Here is an 8328-nt window from a genome sequence, read left to right on the forward strand (position 1 = left end):
AAGCAAGGCATTTGCAGAGCACGAATGTCTGTGCGGCAGCGAATGCAGTTCCAAGGGACAGTGAAAACCAGGTAGAGCTTTCAGTGCTGGCAGTATTCGTGTGGGCGCAATCGCTGGACGTTGAGAATTTGGCAGCCGGGCTCTGCCAGAGTCACATAGGCATTGTTGCATCATAACCAACCAAAGCTCTTGCAGAGCGCGAATGTCTGTGCGGCAGCGAATGCAATTCCAAGGGACAGTGAAAACCCGGTAGACCTTTCAGTGCTGGCAGTATTCGTGTGGGCGCATTCGCTGGACGTTGAGAATTTGGCAGCCGCGCTCTGCGACAGTCACGTAGGCATTGTTGCATCATAACCAACCAAGGCATTTGGAGATCACGAATGTCTGTGCGGCAGCGAATGCAGTTCCAAGGGACAGTGAAAACCAGGTAGAGCTTTCAGTGCTGGCAGTATTCGTGTGGGCGCAATCGCTGGACGTTGAGAATTTGGCAGCCGGGCTCTGCCAGAGTCACATAGGCATTGTTGCATCATAACCAACCAAGGCTTTTGCAGAGCGCGAATGTCTGTGCGGCAGCGAATGCAGTTCCAAGGGACAGTGAAAACCAGGTAGACCTTTCAGTGCTGGCAGCTTTCGTGTGGGCGCAATCGCTGGACGTTTCGAATTTGGCAGCCGGGCTCTGCGACATTCACGTAGGCATTGTTGCATCATAACCAACCAAGGCATTTGCAGAGCACGAATGTCTGTGCGGCAGCGAATGCAGTTCCAAGGGACAGTGAAAACCAGGTAGACCTTTCAGTGCTGGCAGCTTTCGTGTGGGCCCAATCGCTGGACGTTTCGAATTTGGCAGCCGGGCTCTGCCAGAGTCACATAGGCATTGTTGCATCATAACCAACCAAGGCTTTTGCAGAGCGCGAATGTCTGTGCGGCAGCGAATGCAGTTCCAAGGGACAGTGAAAACCAGGTAGAGCTTGCAGTGCTGGCAGCTTTCGTGTGGGCGCAATCGCTGGATGTTTCGAATTTGGCAGCCGGACTCTGCGACAGTCACATAGGCATTGTTGCATCATAACCAACCAAGGCATTTTCAGAGCGCGAATGTCTGTGCGGCAGCGAATGCAGTTCCAAGGGACAGTGAAAACCAGGTAGCGCTTTCAGTGCTGGCAGCTTTCGTGTGGGCGCAATCGCTGGACGTTGAGAATTTGGCAGCCGGGCTCTGGCAGAGTCAAATAGGCATTGTTGCATCATAACCAACCAAGGCTTTTGCAGAGCGCGAATGTCTGTGCGGCAGCGAATGCAGTTCCAAGGAACAGTGAAAACCAGGTAGAGCTTGCAGTGCTGGCAGCTTTCGTGTGGGCGCAATCGCTGGACGTTTCGAATTTGGCAGCCGGGCTCTGCCAGAGTCACATAGGCATTGTTGCATCATAACCAACCAAGGCTTTTGCAGAGCACGAATGTCTGTGCGGCAGCGAATGCAGTTCCAAGGGACAGTGAAAACCAGGTAGAGCTTGCAGTGCTGGCAGCTTTCGTGTGGGCGCAATCGCTGGACGTTTCGAATTTGGCAGCCGGACTCTGCGACAGTCACATAGGCATTGTTGCATCATAACCAACCAAGGCATTTGCAGAGCGCGAATGTCTGTGCGGCAGCGAATGCAGTTCCAAGGGACAGTGAAAACCAGGTAGCGCTTTCAGTGCTGGCAGCTTTCGTGTGGGCACAATCGCTGGACATTGAGAATTTGGCAGCCGGGCTCTGCCAGAGTCACATAGGCATTGTTGCATCATAACCAACCAAGGCATTTTCAGAGCGCGAATGTCTGTGCGGCAGCGAATGCAGTTCCAAGGGACAGTGAAAACCAGGTAGACCTTTCAGTGCTGGCAGCTTTCGTGTGGGCGCAATCGCTGGACGTTTCGAATTTGGCAGCCGGGCTCTGCGACAGTCACGTAGGCATTGTTGCATCATAACCAACCAAGGAATTTGCAGAGCACGAATGTCTGTGCGGCAGCGAATGCAGTTCCAAGGGACAGTGAGAACCAGGTAGACCTTTCAGTGCTGGCAGTATTCGTGTGGGCGCAATCGCTGGACGTTGAGAATTTGGCAGCCGGGCTCTGCGACAGTCACATAGGCATTGTTGCATCATAACCAACCAAGGCTTTTGCAGAGCGCGAATGTCTGTGCGGCAGCGAATGCAGTTCCAAGGGACAGTGAAAACCAGGTAGACCTTTCAGTGCTGGCAGCTTTCGTGTGGGCGCAATCGCTGGATGTTTCGAATTTGGCAGCCGGGCTCTGCCAGAGTCACATAGGCATTGTTGCATCATAACCAACCAGGGCATTTTCAGAGCGCAAATGTCTGTGCGGCAGCGAATGCAGTTCCAAGGGACAGTGAAAACCAGGTAGACCTTTCAGTGCTGGCAGCTTTCGTGTGGGCGCAATCGCTGGACGTTTCGAATTTGGCAGCCGGGCTCTGCGACAGTCACGTAGGCATTGTAGCATCATAACCAAGCAAGGCATTTGCAGAGCACGAATGTCTGTGCGGCAGCGAATGCAGTTCCAAGGGACAGTGAAAACCAGGTAGAGCTTGCAGTGCTGGCAGCTTTTGTGTGGGCGCAATCGCTGGACGTTGAGAATTTGGCAGCCGGGCTCTGCCAGAGTCACATAGGCATTGTTGCATCATAACCAACCAGGGCATTTTCAGAGCGCGAATGTCTGTGCGGCAGCGAATGCAGTTCCAAGGGACAGTGAAAACCAGGTAGAGCTTTCAGTGCTGGCAGTATTCGTGTGGGCGCAATCGCTGGACGTTGAGAATTTGGCAGCCGGGCTCTGCCAGAGTCACATAGGCATTGTTGCATCATAACCAACCAAAGCTCTTGCAGAGCGCGAATGTCTGTGCGGCAGCGAATGCAATTCCAAGGGACAGTGAAAACCCGGTAGACCTTTCAGTGCTGGCAGTATTCGTGTGGGCGCAATCGCTGGACGTTGAGAATTTGGCAGCCGGGCTCTGCGACAGTCACGTAGGCATTGTTGCATCATAACCAACCAAGGCATTTGGAGATCACGAATGTCTGTGCGGCAGCGAATGCAGTTCCAAGGGACAGTGAAAACCAGGTAGAGCTTTCAGTGCTGGCAGTATTCGTGTGGGCGCAATCGCTGGACGTTTCGAATTTGGCAGCCGGGCTCTGCCAGAGTCACATAGGCATTGTTGCATCATAACCAACCAAGGCTTTTGCAGAGCGCGAATGTCTGTGCGGCAGCGAATGCAGTTCCAAGGGACAGTGAAAACCAGGTAGAGCTTGCAGTGCTGGCAGCTTTCGTGTGGGCGCAATCGCTGGACGTTTCGAATTTGGCAGCCGGACTCTGCGACAGTCACATAGGCATTGTTGCATCATAACCAACCAAGGCATTTGCAGAGCGCGAATGTCTGTGCGGCAGCGAATGCAGTTCCAAGGGACAGTGAAAACCAGGTAGCGCTTTCAGTGCTGGCAGCTTTCGTGTGGGCGCAATCGCTGGACGTTGAGAATTTGGCAGCCGGGCTTTGGCAGAGTCACATAGGCATTGTTGCATCATAACCAACCAAGGCTTTTGCAGAGCGCGAATGTCTGTGCGGCAGCGAATGCAGTTCCAAGGGACAGTGAAAACCAGGTAGAGCTTCAGTGCTGGCAGCTTTCGTGTGGGCGCAATCGCTGGACGTTTCGAATTTGGCAGCCGGGCTCTGCCAGAGTCACATAGGCATTGTTGCATCATAACCAACCAAGGCATTTGCAGAGCGCCAATGTCTGTGCGGCAGCGAATACAGTTCCAAGGGACAGTGAAAACCAGGTAGACCTTTCAGTGCTGGCAGTATTCGTGTGGGTGCAATCGCTGGACATTGAGAATTTGGCAGCCGGGCTCTGCCAGAGTCACATAGGCATTGTTACATCATAACCAACCAAAGCTCTTGCGGAGCGCGAATGTCTGTGCGGCAGCGAATGCAGTTCCAAGGGACAGTGAAAACCAGGTAGACCTTTCAGTGCTTGCAGTATTCGTGTGGGCACAATCGCTGGACGTTGAGAATTTGGCAGCCGGGCTCTGCCAGAGTCACATAGGCATTGTTGCATCATAACCAACCAAGGCATTTTCAGAGCGCGAATGTCTGTGCGGCAGCGAATGCAGTTCCAAGGGACAGTGAAAACCAGGTAGACCTTTCAGTGCTGGCAGCTTTCGTGTGGGCGCAATCGCTGGACTTTGAGAATTTGGCAGCCGGGTCTGCGACAGTCACATAGGCATTGTTGCATCATAACCAACCAAGGCATCTGCAGAGCACGAATGCCTGTGCGGCAGCGAATGCAGTTCCAAGGGACAGTGAAAACCAGGTAGACCTTTCAGTGCTGGCAGCTTTCGTGTGGGCGCAATCGCTGGACGTTTCGAATTTGGCAGCCGGGCTCTGCCAGAGTCACGTAGGCATTGTTGCATCATAACCAACCAGGGCATTTTCAGAGCGCGAATGTCTGTGCGGCAGCGAATGCAGTTCCAAGGGACAGTGAAAACCAGGTAGACCTTTCAGTGCTGGCAGCTTTCGTGTGGGCGCAATCGCTGGACGTTTCGAATTTGGCAGCCGGGCTCTGCGACAGTCACGTAGGCATTGTTGCATCATAACCAACCAAGGAATTTGCAGAGCACGAATGTCTGTGCGGCAGCGAATGCAGTTCCAAGGGACAGTGAAAACCAGGTAGACCTTTCAGTGCTGGCAGTATTCGTGTGGGCGCAATCGCTGGACGTTGAGAATTTGGCAGCCGGGCTCTGCGACAGTCACATAGGCATTGTTGCATCATAACCAACCAAGGCTTTTGCAGAGCGCGAATGTCTGTGCGGCAGCGAATGCAGTTCCAAGGGACAGTGAAAACCAGGTAGACCTTTCAGTGCTGGCAGCTTTCGTGTGGGCGCAATCGCTGGATGTTTCGAATTTGGCAGCCGGGCTCTGCCAGAGTCACATAGGCATTGTTGCATCATAACCAAGCAGGGCATTTTCAGAGCGCAAATGTCTGTGCGGCAGCGAATGCAGTTCCAAGGGACAGTGAAAACCAGGTAGAGCTTGCAGTGCTGGCAGCTTTCGTGTGGGCGCAATCGCTGGACGTTTCGAATTTGGCAGCCGGGCTCTGCGACAGTCACGTAGGCATTGTAGCATCATAACCAAGCAAGGCATTTGCAGAGCACGAATGTCTGTGCGGCAGCGAATGCAGTTCCAAGGGACAGTGAAAACCAGGTAGACCTTTCAGTGCTGGCAGCTTTCGTGTGGGCGCAATCGCTGGACGTTTCGAATTTGGCAGCCGGGCTCTGCGACAGTCACATAGGCATTGTTGCATCATAACCAACCAGGGCATTTTCAGAGCGCGAATGTCTGTGCGGCAGCGAATGCAGTTCCAAGGGACAGTGAAAACCAGGTAGAGCTTTCAGTGCTGGCAGTATTCGTGTGGGCGCAATCGCTGGACGTTGAGAATTTGGCAGCCGGGCTCTGCCAGAGTCACATAGGCATTGTTGCATCATAACCAACCAAAGCTCTTGCAGAGCGCGAATGTCTGTGCGGCAGCGAATGCAATTCCAAGGGACAGTGAAAACCCGGTAGACCTTTCAGTGCTGGCAGTATTCGTGTGGGCGCAATCGCTGGACGTTGAGAATTTGGCAGCCGGGCTCTGCGACAGTCACGTAGGCATTGTTGCATCATAACCAACCAAGGCATTTGGAGATCACGAATGTCTGTGCGGCAGCGAATGCAGTTCCAAGGGACAGTGAAAACCAGGTAGAGCTTTCAGTGCTGGCAGTATTCGTGTGGGCGCAATCGCTGGACGTTTCGAATTTGGCAGCCGGGCTCTGCCAGAGTCACATAGGCATTGTTGCATCATAACCAACCAAGGCTTTTGCAGAGCGCGAATGTCTGTGCGGCAGCGAATGCAGTTCCAAGGGACAGTGAAAACCAGGTAGAGCTTGCAGTGCTGGCAGCTTTCGTGTGGGCGCAATCGCTGGACGTTTCGAATTTGGCAGCCGGACTCTGCGACAGTCACATAGGCATTGTTGCATCATAACCAACCAAGGCATTTGCAGAGCGCGAATGTCTGTGCGGCAGCGAATGCAGTTCCAAGGGACAGTGAAAACCAGGTAGACCTTTCAGTGCTGGCAGCTTTCGTGTGGGCGCAATCGCTGGACGTTGAGAATTTGGCAGCCGGGCTTTGGCAGAGTCACATAGGCATTGTTGCATCATAACCAACCAAGGCTTTTGCAGAGCGCGAATGTCTGTGCGGCAGCGAATGCAGTTCCAAGGGACAGTGAAAACCAGGTAGAGCTTCAGTGCTGGCAGCTTTCGTGTGGGCGCAATCGCTGGACGTTTCGAATTTGGCAGCCGGGCTCTGCCAGAGTCACATAGGCATTGTTGCATCATAACCAACCAAGGCATTTGCAGAGCGCCAATGTCTGTGCGGCAGCGAATACAGTTCCAAGGGACAGTGAAAACCAGGTAGACCTTTCAGTGCTGGCAGTATTCGTGTGGGTGCAATCGCTGGACATTGAGAATTTGGCAGCCGGGCTCTGCCAGAGTCACATAGGCATTGTTACATCATAACCAACCAAAGCTCTTGCGGAGCGCGAATGTCTGTGCGGCAGCGAATGCAGTTCCAAGGGACAGTGAAAACCAGGTAGACCTTTCAGTGCTTGCAGTATTCGTGTGGGCACAATCGCTGGACATTGAGAATTTGGCAGCCGGGCTCTGCCAGAGTCACATAGGCATTGTTGCATCATAACCAACCAAGGCATTTTCAGAGCGCGAATGTCTGTGTGGCAGCGAATGCAGTTCCAAGGTACAGTGAAAACCAGGTAGACCTTTCAGTGCTGGCAGCTTTCGTGTGGGCGCAATCGCTGGACTTTGAGAATTTGGCAGCCGGGTCTGCGACAGTCACATAGGCATTGTGGCATCATAACCAACCAAGGCATCTGCAGAGCACGAATGCCTGTGCGGCAGCGAATGCAGTTCCAAGGGACAGTGAAAACCAGGTAGAGCTTTCAGTGCTGGCAGCTTTCGTGTGGGCGCAATCGCTGGACGTTGAGAATTTGGCAGCCGGGCTCTGCCAGAGTCACGTAGGCATTGTTGCATCATAACCAACCAGGGCATTTTCAGAGCGCGAATGGCTGTGCGGCAGCGAATGCAGTTCCAAGGGACAGTGAAAACCAGGTAGACCTTTCAGTGCTGGCAGCTTTCGTGTGGGCGCAATCGCTGGACGTTTCGAATTTGGCAGCCGGGCTCTGCGACAGTCACGTAGGCATTGTTGCATCATAACCAACCAAGGAATTTGCAGAGCACGAATGTCTGTGCGGCAGCGAATGCAGTTCCAAGGGACAGTGAAAACCAGGTAGACCTTTCAGTGCTGGCAGTATTCGTGTGGGCGCAATCGCTGGACGTTGAGAATTTGGCAGCCGGGCTCTGCGACAGTCACATAGGCATTGTTGCATCATAACCAACCAAGGCTTTTGCAGAGCGCGAATGTCTGTGCGGCAGCGAATGCAGTTCCAAGGGACAGTGAAAACCAGGTAGACCTTTCAGTGCTGGCAGCTTTCGTGTAGGCGCAATCGCTGGATGTTTCGAATTTGGCAGCCGGGCTCTGCCAGAGTCACATAGGCATTGTTGCATCATAACCAACCAGGGCATTTTCAGAGCGCAAATGTCTGTGCGGCAGCGAATGCAGTTCCAAGGGACAGTGAAAACCAGGTAGAGCTTTCAGTGCTGGCAGCTTTCGTGTGGGCGCAATCGCTGGACGTTGAGAATTTGGCAGCCGGGCTCTGCGACAGTCACGTAGGCATTGTTGCATCATAACCAACCAAGGCTTTTGGAGATCACGAATGTCTGTGCGGCAGCGAATGCAGTTCCAAGGGACAGTGAAAACCAGGTAGAGCTTTCAGTGCTGGCAGTATTCGTGTGGGCGCAATCGCTGGACGTTGAGAATTTGGCAGCCGGGCTCTGCCAGAGTCACATAGGCATTGTTGCATCATAACCAACCAAGGCTTTTGCAGAGCGCGAATGTCTGTGCGGCAGCGAATGCAGTTCCAAGGGACAGTGAAAACCAGGTAGACCTTTCAGTGCTGGCAGCTTTCGTGTGGGCGCAATCGCTGGACGTTTCGAATTTGGCAGCCGGGCTCTGCGACAGTCACGTAGGCATTGTTGCATCATAACCAACCAAGGCATTTTCAGAGCGCGAATGTCTGTGCGGCAGCGAATGCAGTTCCAAGGGACAGTGAAAACCAGGTAGACCTTTCAGTGCTGGCAGCTTTCGTGTGGGCCCAATCGCTGGACGTTTCGAATTTGGCAGCCGGGCTCT

This window comes from Mycteria americana, unplaced genomic scaffold, assembly GCF_035582795.1.
Source record: "Mycteria americana isolate JAX WOST 10 ecotype Jacksonville Zoo and Gardens unplaced genomic scaffold, USCA_MyAme_1.0 Scaffold_29, whole genome shotgun sequence".
Lineage (NCBI taxonomy): Eukaryota > Metazoa > Chordata > Aves > Ciconiiformes > Ciconiidae > Mycteria > Mycteria americana.